Here is a 13,494-nt window from a genome sequence, read left to right as displayed (position 1 = left end):
CAGGCTTCTTTGTGCATATTTTTTTAAACCAGTGGAGGATCAGCTCTGTATAAGTAGATTTTAGCACTTTAACTATGTGTATGGTTGATTTAAAAGAACACACTCACACACAGTGTATACCCCTTGCATATTCAATGGTCTTACTCCTCCAGTGGTGTGTAAAAGGTTCAGTTGAAAAAAAAGAAATCTGAAAGTCAATTTTGTTTAAAATGCCTTATCACCTAACTCATTATCATGAAAAAAATATATGACTTAAGAATTCTACTATGGAAAAAAAAATATGGTAAAGAAAAGCCAAATATCAGTAGCAGGGTCTAGATAATATAGAAGAAATAAATGAAATGAGTTAAAATATCTTTTGTAAATCATCAGTTTCTGTGTGCTTAAGCACATGCATGTAAGTCTGTATATGCTCCGTTGTGTTGTGTGTGCATGTGTTTGCATGCTTACAATGTATGACTGGGAGACGCATATGTCAAATCTATCTGTGTTCCGTTTTCGTCAAATTGTCAAAAGGTGTTGTAACAAGTCATGGAATAGATCAGCATCTCAATGAATTAGAAAAAAAACAAACAGGAAAAAGCTAACTCATTTCATTAATTCAGCTCAAAAAGTGAATATATTTATTAGATTCAGCACACTCAGAATCATTTGTGTTTACTTCCTTAACTTTGACGATTATGGCTTACAGCTTACAAAACCTATTATCAATTTTAAGAAAGGTTGAATGCCTTAAACCTAAGACTGATAAAAATTATTTCTAATAGAGACAAATTGTGTCACGGCCCAGACCAGGAGTCACCAACCTTTCTGAAACCGAGAACTACTTCATTGGTGTTGTCATACAAAGGGCTACCAGTACTGACCATTAGGCTAGAAGAGTCAGAATTTATTTTAACTTTATGTAACATAAACATATTAATGTTTTCCTTTTCTTTTTTAATATTGTCATTTTTGAATCTATGTAAATGCAATTGTGATTAAAAAGGAAGAACAACAGAATAAAATAAACAAGCTTGTGGGTGCCACATGGGGTGATACTTGTGTTGGTGACCCCTGGCCTAGACCACTCACACAGTTTGCCTAGACCACTCACACCACCTTTGACACAATCTACAGAGGTAGGACACTTGGGGTTGTTGCTAAAGAAGCTAGCTGTCTCCAAGAATGTTAATGGAAAGTTGGGTTCTTGGGTTCTCCTAATCATCTATCTATCTATCTATCTATCTATCTATCTATCTATCTATCTATCTATCTATCTATCTATCTATCTATCTATCTATCTATCTATCTATCTATCTATCTATCCATCTATCCATCTATCCATCCATCCATCCATCCATCCATCCTTTTTCTATACCCACTTGTCCATGCAGGTTTGCAGGTGATGGGTCACAATCTCAACCCTCACCTGGACAGGTCACCAGTCCATTACAGGGCAACACAAAAGACAAATAATGCATGTGCAAATACCCTCAAATTTGCTATTTAGAGAGACACATCAACCAAGCATTCATGTTGTTGGTCTGTGAAAGAAAGAGAGAACCCATGTATAATACATGGTAAATTACTTGTACTTGTCTAGCGCTTTATCAGGTCCGACGACCCCGAAGCGCTTCACATTACAGTCAGTCATTCACCCATTCACACCCTGACGGTGGTGAGCTGTGTTAGTAGCCACAGCTGCCCTCGGGTAGACTGACAGAAGCAAGGCACAGGAAAACATGTAAACTTCATCTAGTAAGGCTCCTGGTAAGGATAAAAACATTTCTGCACAACAGCAGTGCTAACAACTGCACCACCATTAGCTTACTTTCATGACATACAAATAAATATGAATACAAATACAAATAGAAAGCCTCTATCACTCTGTATGTATGAAATATGTTTCACTTTTTGAGCTGAGCTACCGACATAAAGTAACTTTTCATACTAATTCATGGAGATTCTTCTGTATTTTATTCATCTATTTTTCATATTGTAACTGTACGAAAAACAAAATGCTGTGACCCAGTGTTCAATGGAGCATGATAGATCAAAGTGTATGCAAAAGTAAAAGATATTCAGTTTTCCAGACAGCTTACTTGGCAATACATTTCCTTGACCTGTGACCTGCTGAAACAAAAGGGAAGACAGAATTAGTCCCTGCCTCAGTTGCTTTTGTACCGTATTGTTTGAGATTTCCCATGTTAACTTGCCTGTTGGTGGGCAATGGTGTTTGTAGATTATCACTGTGAAAGGAATAAATAAAATTATGTTGTGTAAATATGTGTGTTAGTTTCTAATCCATTAAACCCTCTGGCACATTTTTTAGTTTCTGTAAAGTTGAAAAGATCTGTCCACCAGATGGCACTGTAGTGCTTAAAAAGGAACAGTTCTCGGTGCTGCTGCTTCTTGATTGTTAAACATCACAACAGTGCTTCATGTTATCTAACATTGACCCCTCTTTGTTACATTTTAAAATTAAATTTCTCAGTCTCCTACGCTGAATTACAAGCCACCTGTAGGGCACGCTCCTGTTTACTGTGTTCCTGATGGACCATAAAGATGAAGGCCGTATTTAAAGCCACATTCCTCAGCCCTCTTTATAACGCTGACATTTTAATGCACATAAACATAATGACATGAAATCTTTATTGCTTCAGTGAGTATGGCTCGTGCATTTTATGGGCACAGGCTGTAATGCCTACAAATAAGATGACAGATAGAAAAAAGATTCAATTATGCTTTCTCACAGGCAGAGTACTCGGATTTTATCTGCAGTGCCTTGCGAAAAAAGTATTTGTTCCCATTAAACCTTTTCAAATTTTTCCATGTAGCCAACGGCTTCGAAATATTTTATTGCTATTATTTGTGATTGAGCAACAAAAAGTGGTGCATCATTGTGACGTGAGGGGAAAAAAAACGACACGTGGGTTTCTACTTTCTTTGAAAATAAAGAAGTCTGAAAAGTGTAACAAGCATTTGTATTCTGAGACACTATTTTATAGCTTTTTTCTTCGGGGTTTACTAGCTTTTCACATAGAGACATTTTTACCTACTCTCCTTGTAAGAACTGAGCCTCAGTCTGGTTGCGAACGATCAATTTTTAAGTCTTGACCAAAATTGTGAATTATATTTAGATCTACACATAAAACTGACACACAAAAATGCCTTGATCTGACACATTCCAGTGTGGTGTAGGTTCCGGTCCTTACTATACGTTCAGGGTGGCTGTCCTGCTGGAGAGTGAACCTCCACGTCTCTCTCTGCGTTTCACAGATTTTCTTCCAGGATTGCTCTGCTTTGGCGATCTCCAACTCCCCAAAAACTCTAAGCAGCGTCCCTGTCCCTACCTCTAAAAAGCAGACTCACTACATAATGCTGCCACCATCATCTTTCACATGGGAAGTTTGCATTCAGGATATTTTCCACCAATCATAGCATTTTGCATTCAGGACATAGATATGTTTTAGATATGTTCCATGATATGTTTTCAGTGTCCCACTGTATGGCTTGTGACAGTGGGAAATTATTTTGCTCTCTTTCAGCAATCCACCAAGCTAGCTGCTCTTACTTAATGGCCAGATTTGTAGAGTGAATGAAAAATACTATTTCAGTGAATGAAAAATACCTTCACCTGAGCTTTTCAATTCTGCAGCTCCTCCAGATTTACCATAGCTCTCTTGGTAATTTCTCTGGATATTAAAGACATTGCCCGGCTTGCCAATTTTGGTGAGTGGTCTAGTCTTTTGCTTTTGAATTGAACAGCGCTCTTTGAGATATCCAAAGTGTTTAGAGGTTATTTTATAACGTAACTCTGCTTTAAACTTCCCCTCATCTTTCTCCCTGAGCTGTCTGCTGTGTTTCCTGGTCTTCATGATACTGTTTTGCTCACCAATATTCCCTGATAGACCTCTGAGTCCATCACAGAACAGTAGGATTTAATTTAACACTGGACTCTGTTTCATAATTACGCTAATTCTATAGGCAGTTGTTAACTTGAAATATTTTCAAAAGTTAATAGAGCAAAAGGGGCATGAACACAAATGCACTCCATACTTTATTAGTTACTACTTGAAAAGGATCTGCAAAGAATATACCTTTTTTATAGTTTTTATTCCCTTTTGTTATCATACACTAGTTTATGTTTAATTTAACACATAAAACCCTGAGAAATTAGAAAGAGGTCTATGGTTGTAATGTAAAAAAAAAGTGAATAAGTCTGAGGGGTATAAACACTTGGTCAAGTTGCTGTAAATTCCAGTAACTTATATTTAAAAATCTTTCAGGCTGGCATATTTTCAAGTTAAGACTGAAGCAATAATGAGACCATTAATGAAGTCATGATTAACTGCTGGCCCATGATGGTTCCAAGATAGTCCTTTTGTTTCATTGTAGTCTGTTTTAAAGTAATTTTAAGATTTAAATCAAGTATGATATGTCTAGGGCTGGGCAAGTTAACGCGTTAATTTCGCGTTAATTCATTAGACTATTAACGGCGATATTTATTTTATCGCGCATTAACGCATGTTGCTCACATGCTTTCAGTCAGTGTCAGTCAGCAGGCGCGCTGACTGCAGCGCGCTGTCACGGCAGCACTCTCCCGCTCCCCCTCCCCTCTCGTACATGGCTCAGCGGCGCCAGCCAATCAGCACGCAGGCTCAGCCTGGCCCGCCCACTCAGCTCTCACACAAACTTAACAAAGAAACAGCTGAGAGAGACCGCAGCAGCGAAAAAACATGAACAGAGGAAGTAGCACCGTTTGGCTTTATTTTAATACCGTAAATGAAATCAAGCTGTATGTTTTGTAAAAAGCCGGTTCATTTCAGTGGAAACACAACAAATTTATCTAAGCACGTGAAAAAACATGAAAACGTCGAGCCCCAGAAACGGAGAGAGGAGACGAAACTTCTCTCATTGCCCCGACAGACCCACAGACGTCTCTGACTGAGGCGTTTCAGTCCTCCAGGGAACATCCAGGTAGATCAGTGGATGGATGGATGGATGGATGGATGTTACTGGAGCCCACACATAACATGTAATTAAGACCTTGAAAGAACCCAGTACATATATTAAAAAGTGTTATTTAAGATAAGATAACATTAGCTAATCCTTTTTTTATCCCACGACGGGGAAATTTATAGGATTAAAGCAACAGGCAGGTGCACACAACACAGACAAAATTACATAAGGATTGAAATATATAAGAGGTGGATTAGCGAAAAAACACTGAACATAACATTATTATTATTATTATTATTATTATTATTATTATTATTATTATTATTATTATTATTTAATTGTAATAATAAAATAAAAACCACAAAACCCAAAAGGTCAACAGTTTCATGATACATCAAGCTTAGGGACTGGCTAATATAGAGCAGGTCAAAAAAGGCCATATTTTGGCTGCAGTGCTTGTTCTCTTATGAAGAAAAGATCAAGTAGTGCACTAAATTCAATAGATGGGTTGAAAATATCCAGTATAAAATAAGTGCTACAAATGTTACAACACTTTTGTTCATATGGCAGCAGAACATTAAAATAAAAGTGCTCTTTACACTACTTTTGAATTCATTCTTGGAGTTTGTAAATACAATGCGATTAATCGCGATTAATCGCGATTAATCAGGGCGATTAATCGCGATTAATCAGGGCGATTAATCGCGATTAATCAGGGCGATTAATCGCGATTAAATATTTTAATCGTTGCCCAGCCCTAGATATGTCTGATAGTTTCTCTTGCCATGTTGTTTTACTGTTCTTTAAACAGTTTATGTTGTTAAAGGCCCATCTGGGGACATGCATTGCAAATTGCAATGGCTATAGTGTTTCTTTAGACTTAACACCACATGCAAACAAACAATAAAGAAAGATGGACAGGCATATAGTTTAAATTCACATAAAGGCATCTTTAAAATTACTTTTCTAAATACATTCAAATGAGCACATATTACAGCTTGATTTTGTCCACATGCTTGCAGGTGCGCATCTATTACTCTGAGGATGCGTGTACTTATAAGCAAGAGTTGTGAATGTCACTCGTGGTGACAAGTCAGCCATGTCTGGCTATGATGGAATGTGTGATGGACAAGGATCAGCAACCACCTGACCAACTGGCCTGGAATGAAATTGTCCTTCTACACACACACACACACACGCACACACACACACACACACACACACACACACACACACACACACACACACACACACACACACACACACACACAGACGGAGAGATCCTTACAAGCACCTAATCCTTTTTCTCCTTCCTCTGCCTGTTCAATCACCTCTCCCGGATATCTGTCTGCAAGGATTTCCTGCTCCACAAGTACAACTGGAATCTGAGTACAGGTGATATTACAAAACGATGACACCAAAAATAACTGGTTGACGAAAGTTTGACGAGAAGTGTGTTATTCCTCTTCTTCCAAAGAGTTTCTCTGATTTTCGTGCCAGTAACAATTCAAATAATAATTATTAATTTGCATAACCCAAAGTGGTACTGCCTGATGATAAACAAAGACTGTTTAGATGTATAATAACCATACAAATATATTGCCTCAAAGACACATTCACATACAAACTTTTGACTCGTTCCAGAAAGCGAGATCACATTGCCCCCATTTTATCCAGTACACTGGCAACCAATAGAGTTCAGGATCCCCTTTAAAATGATCACACTAAAACTAAACAACCAGGCCCCAGGTTACTTATGTAATCTTCTTACAAAATATAACACTGCTTGTTCCCTTCGTTCGGTAGCTCAGATTCTGTTAGTTGTTGCTCACAACAGATTAAAAACGAGGGGGGATAAAGTCTTTCAGTCTGTGGCACCAAAGTTGTCGAGCAGTCTACCTCAGCAGCTAGGTTTAGTTGACTCTGTGACAGTTTTAAGAACCAGTTAAAAACCTCATTTTTTTGAACACACGCTTTGTTGAATATTTTTTTATAATGATTTTATTGTGATTTTATCTTATTTTTATAATTTCATTTATTGTTCAGTTATTGGTTTTCTGAACCATGCTTTGTGATTGCTCTGTCTGTCTGTTAAATCCCATATTAAACAGGTTTCCTTTTTTCACCAACAGAATATTGCCAAAATAACAATTATTCTGTCCAGGAGTAATGGTGGAAAAAACGAGTCCGTGCATTTGTTACTTCAAGGCTGAACTATTGTAATTATTTACTGTCAAGAAGTCCACAAAATGCAGTTTAAGAGCTTCAGCTGATACAAAATGCTGCAGTAAGAGTTCTGATGAAAATGAATGACAGAAATCATATTTGTACTATTTTAGCTTCCCTCCATTGGCTTCCTGTTGAATCAAGAATATAATTTAAAATTCTCCTTCTCACTCTGGTGAGTTCTCCTACAGTTCTATTATTTCAAAATGTTGTTATTTTAACTTTATGTTCTCTTTGTCTTTTACCTGTTTGTAGTAAGTACAGCTGGCCTGATGTTTTGCTTAGCTGCAACACCATCCTGGGTGACAGATCCTCTGCCATTTCTGTGCTCTTTTTGTCTCTGTTCTGTCTTTTTTAACCCCCAGTCTGTCAGGGCAAGTGAACGTTCACACTGAGCCTGGTTCTGCTGGTGGTTTCTTCCTGTTAAAGGGGAGTTTTCCTCTTCACTGTTGCAACATGCATGCTCGGTATGAGAGATTGCTGCAAAGCCAACCACAATGTAGACGACTGTCTACTGTTGCTGTATGCTCTTTTAGGAGGAGTGAAAGCTGCTTGCTTATCAATGACTCAATGCAGTCTGCTGTGTTTCATTAGATAGAACATTCTTCTGACCAATCTATCTGGAGGATTTGACTGAGCTGACTTTGTAAAGTGCCTTGAGATGACAAGTGTTATGAATTGGTTCTATATAAATAAAATTTAATTGAATTGAGACAGGCCCCAGCCATTCACCCCCACCCAGTGACTCTGCATGAATAAACGGGTATTGATAATCGATGGATGGCTACCATGAGAATTTGTACTGTTTGTTCCAACTCTGACACATCAGAAAAATGGTACAGACTGGACATACCTGTAAAGTCAATCACTGTCATCACTGCTTAACACAATTTGAGAAAAGCATATCAATTGAGCATTTAACCTCATTTTAAAGAGGCCTCTTTCTATGTTTATGGGCCTGTTTTATGCAAATGTAACGTTTATTGGCCTTTGCCCCTATTTAGCGTAGAAAAATGTGGCATCTTCTTTCATAAGCCCATACAGCCTTTTCAAATTTAGTCTTAGAAAGTGTTAAAAGTCAGACTTATTCAGTCCACTTGATCAATCCTAACTACTCCCCAATCACATTTGCCGACCCTCAAGGTTCATTAATATGTTTTAAAGTTAACATTTCACATGCAGTTGCTAACTCTCTTCGTGTTTTCTTTTGTTATGAATCCAGACTAGATGGCAATGAAGGCAAAAGGCACTGGCTAGTCCAACAGGTGACAGGACCACTTCTAGGTTCTAAAACAACTCTGTTCTCAAAAAGATTTTAGCCATTCTGGCTACCATTAGTAAATGAAGCCATTGTCACATTTGTCATTGTTTCCAACAGGAAGTAAGTCACGGTGGCACAAAGTCTCCTGCCACCCTTTTCCATCTAAATAATTTGCTTTTCTGTAAATTATCATCTAAAGCAATGAGTTCTCATAATAAGAATGATGACCATTCCAAGGTTTCTAATGTTTCAGTCTTTTGTGAGGCTTTTGACACTTGAGTATTTTTTTTTTTTTTAGAGAGTTGGGGTGTATTCACACTAGAACAGTCCTTTGGTCCATTTGTTAGGTCTGGACCAAAAGCAGAGTTTATTTTTATTTTTTCCCCATTTAGTGCTGTTGCTTTCACATTGTACTTTTTGTAAATTAACTGTAAATCGTGACAAAACCACAAGTCTGACGATCATTGCTCACATTGAACAGAAACGGCTAGATGTCGCACAGACTTGGTTATGGAGTAAAACTGTACTAAAAATCCTGCGTGCAGAACCTCTGTTTTGCTTATTTGTGTTGTTATTATAGAGCTCCGCTAAATCATTGAGAGTGACAAGAGCAGCTCATTCAACATGGGTTTTGGGAGGTTTGATGACAAAATGTCATTATGGTTACATAATGACAATAAAGACTCTTGATTCTTAATTTTATTTCTAATTTTGGAATGTGATACGGGAATGTGTCCTGCAAGCCGAAGGAGTCTCATAGCATGCTAGCAACAGTGTTGCTAAGAAACAGGTTTTATGTTTACTGCTATGGTTTATTAGGTCCAAAGAGAGGTATGTTTTCTATAGTTAGTTCGGATTGAGGCCATTTCGTATTCACACCAGAAGCAAACCGCATCCGAGTCTCAAAACGTAGGTCTCGGTCCAGTTGTTTTATCCGGACCTGGTTAGCTAGAGTGTATTCACAAAAGGTCTCGGCCAAGCGGGAAAATTAACGTTGGTATTTTTTAAGCTGACCCTACATGGTAGGAATGATTAAGTCCACCTTGGTCTAAACTTTGCAGACTAGCTTTTAGCGTAATATCAGGGACCAACCAAACTAGATTCATATTAGATAAAGACACGATGAGTTATCTATTGCAAAGAAGATATCATCACCTGCTAACAGAACCTCGTTTCACAAATAAACTCTTCACTCTGTTGATGTTTGTGGAAATTGTTATTATGTTAAGCTTTCCTGTTCTTTAAATGTGAAAACCATTCTTGAACAGTTTTACAGTGTTTTTCTTCATTCAGTGCAAAGGGATCTAAACATAGGGCAGAAAAACAGGACTGTGAAATAAGGGTGCAATAATAGCGTGAGACCTTTATGTTGCTTTCACTTGAGGTTGCTCTGGTTATCTGCCTAGACAGGATAAATACCTTTCTTTGTCAGCTCTCCTTTGCTCCTCCCCTCCATGTTCCCATCTACGCATCAGGCACCTGTGAATCTGAATGGGAATAATAGGCTTCTGATTATCATGACATCTTCACTAAAACACAGTGTCAAATAAACCTAATAAATAGCCTTCCAATTCAAAAACATTATATGATAAATGAATGAATGGATGAATAAATAAATAAATAAATAAATAAATAAATAAATAAATAAATTGGAGTGCCAGCACCTGTACCAAAGGTGAATGGGTCATCTCAAAGCTGGGCTTTCATCTACAGTGAACATTGACAAATGCCTTTGTTCCTTCAAAGAGAAGAGGGGCGAAAGCCACAACAAACAGGGCGAGAGTGCACTGTGTGTGTGTCTGTGTGTGTGTGTGTGTGTGTGTGTGTGTGTGTGTGTGTGTGTGTGTGTGTTTGAAAAGGAAGGAAAGCGAAGTTGATGAAGAGAGAGAGGGAGAGAGAGAATGCAGAGACAGATCAAAGCAGGGGGTATGTTTTTGAAAACCTGTGTGGGAGGTGAAGCCTCACCTACCCAGAATGCCTTGCCTCACTCCTTCCAGCCCACTCAGGTTTTTAGGAGCATCACTTTTCCTTTTCAGCCTTTTCAACGTGTTGTGCCACCTCTTCATCAGTCATCTCAAGCTATTCTCAGAGAGTGTTGAAAAGGCTATTTGATGCGAACCAGCAGTTGCTTTCTGATCTTAGTTCCATAACCTGGAATTCACACAAATACTTTTGCAATTCACTTTTAGTGGCTTTAAATTGGTTTTATATACCCTGCGAAAGAAAGCCTGCAGAACATCGATACTCGCTGTCTTGTAACATCTCTGTAACATGCCTTCTAAACTGGATAAGAGCCCATCCCCCATTTTCCAGTATCATGGAGGGATCGAAACATCTCTTTTTAACTCAGTGTGAGAAGCTGCAACCAGATGTGTATCTGTCCACACAGAGGGGATGTCGTGCCCTCTCCGAAGCATGAAAAGCTGTAAAAGACTCTTCGTTCTGTTGTCAGTGTCTTAAGGCACTGTTTATCTTTGGCAGACCGAAGAAAACAAAGCCATCGATTTCTAATCCTAATCCCCTTCTACTGCTTCTCCCCTATTGATCATCTATCCTTCTTTAATTAGATGGGGGGTTAGCAGGATGCTGAGACGTAGGGCTGATGAAGGACGAAACTTTCCTTGACAGATTGTGGCTGTCTCTTTGCCTTCATCCATACTTTTTTACTCAACCTCTCTAAATCAGGAAGCTATCACTAAGTTTATGGTGGACTGGAAGACAAATGCAGCCAGCCTGGGTGCTCTTCGAATGAAGCTTTTCGAATCTGATGCCCTAAGAAGATTTACACTAATGCTGAAATGCAACGACATTGACAAAAGCTCCCTGCGATGTGGACTTAAGTAGATCGAGGGTTGAATTTCAGGCTAAACGCCGCTAAATGCAATCCTGTCTCTTTGGTGCCATGCATAGACTATCTTAGAAATAGACACAGTCAGTGTAATGTTACCCTTTAGTTAATGAACTACTCTTCTGAAAGGTTAACGCCTCCGTTCGATAAATTTGCACCTCACCATCTTTGTTTCGTGAGATTGAAGTAGAACTGCAGAGAGCTGACGGGGGAGCCAATGGAGACTATTCAAGTCACATTCATTTGGTAGCTGCCTTAGCACTTACAATACATGCATCATAAGTAAGGATGTTGTATTCATTATGGACTTTGAAAATTACCATTTAAAAAAAAAACAATTGTCTGCACAGAGAGAAACTGTTTATGGGAGACAACATGCTGCTTTCAAACCTAAGAACTAACCGAGGGTCTGTTTAGCTGCCAGTGATACTGGTGCTTTTCAAAAAGTAGATAAACTAAAGAGAATAGATGACTACCTCCAAATTCTTCACATTAGATCCACAGCTAAACTGGAATAAAAATTTTAATTTTTTTTCCTTTTTAAAGCGGTGTTGTGCTACTGGAGACCAGTCTCACATTTCCAAAGGCTTGGTATTGGTCTGTTATGTTTAATCAGTCTGTCTCTGGATTGTTTTCCTAAGACCAATCACGAAAAGTGCTGCATCCTCATTTCTCCTTTTTTTTTTTTTACTGCAATTTCGTGCTACACTCTTAGCTCTATTCACACAAAACCAGGTTTTTAACATTAAACATTTGCAACAATAATTACATTATTATGACTACAACAATGGTCTTGAAAATGGTCTCACATTGGCTTGGTCTTGGACTTTATTGTCTTAGTTTCATGTCCCTCAAAGTCTAGGTCTAGACTCGCTCCCAGGTTATGTAGTCTTCACCACAGCACTAAAATAAAGCAGGCTGACCCCAAGATTCAGCTATGTTGCCAACAACAACAATTGAAAATGTAAGGACTAAGCCTAATTTACATGTCATTCCAAGGAGTCCAGGATTTATATTAGCAGCTCCATTTTTTTGTGGTCAAATATTCCACCAACGCTTGTTAACACCAACTCAAAGTGCTTGGTCTGCCTAATTGGTTGGATTTTTGCTGCACCTAAAAGAGATTTTAGTAACTGAGTTGTTAAAGCTATTGGAGAGTGTTAGAGACATTGTGATGATGGAAAGAAACAAATTTGTTAACCATTTGAATTACTGTTAAAACATACAGTATAACTCCAACCCATAAGGTTTGTGAAGCACTCTAAGTACCAAAATGGGCTAAGCTGGAGATTAAATTATATGATAAACTACCCACAAAGAATCAGAGTGAAGGGACAGGAACACCTTCTATTGATGTTTTAAACTAAAATACTGCTGGTATTGTTTGAAAACTATTTATACGTTTAAACTCCATCCCAGTAGAAGTCCATGAGCTGTTTCTTCTCAAAGTCCTCTTCTCTGAATTGCCTCTGATGGGATGCAAGCAAAATAAATCTTGGGTCAAATACCAGTGGATGTCAGTGATGCATTTGAAGCCTTCGCAAAAAGAAAATCGAGGCTTGTCCACAAAGGAAATTACAATACTTTTAGACTTTAATGTAAAGTATGATATTTTCCACAGCAATTAAAATAATGTCCCTGTGGGGAAGTTTTTGCGTAAGTATTTGATAATGGCCTCAATAAAAGTCAGTAATAGCAGGCTAATGTGAGTCAGATGCTACCTGTCCAGTGGAAGCAGCGGAGGCAGCAGGAAGGGAAACGGAGCCAGGACACGAGTGAGTGGCCAGCATAATGAGGGGAGCATGGCCTGCCAGCTTGGGCAGCTGCTTCTCCATTGGGATTGAAGTGGTGTGTGTGAGTCTGCGTGAGTGTTTTTGAGGTCCAAATATTACCAGGTTGCAGGAACTCAAATCTGTTTAAGCAGTCACGTTATATGCATGTTTATTTCTTGTAGAAACAAAAGGAAATATCCAAATTGCAAATAAAATGAAATAATTCTAAAAAAACAAGTTCCGGTATTAATTTGGAGTAATGTTTGATAAAATCTTTCTCTACTAAAAAATGTAATTGTTCTTTAACTTCATAAACACTCATCCGCGTGCACAGCTGTTTCAAATAACGGCAACAGATTTGTCTTTTCTTGTTGGCTTGAGCTTCTTCTGCTTCTTTTCCACCTCGATTTCTCTTCAGGAACATCTGAAAATACCTCTACAGA

This window comes from Fundulus heteroclitus, chromosome 6 (assembly GCF_011125445.2).
Source record: "Fundulus heteroclitus isolate FHET01 chromosome 6, MU-UCD_Fhet_4.1, whole genome shotgun sequence".
Taxonomy (NCBI): Eukaryota; Metazoa; Chordata; class Actinopteri; order Cyprinodontiformes; family Fundulidae; genus Fundulus; species Fundulus heteroclitus.
This window is presented reverse-complemented; position numbering follows the sequence as displayed.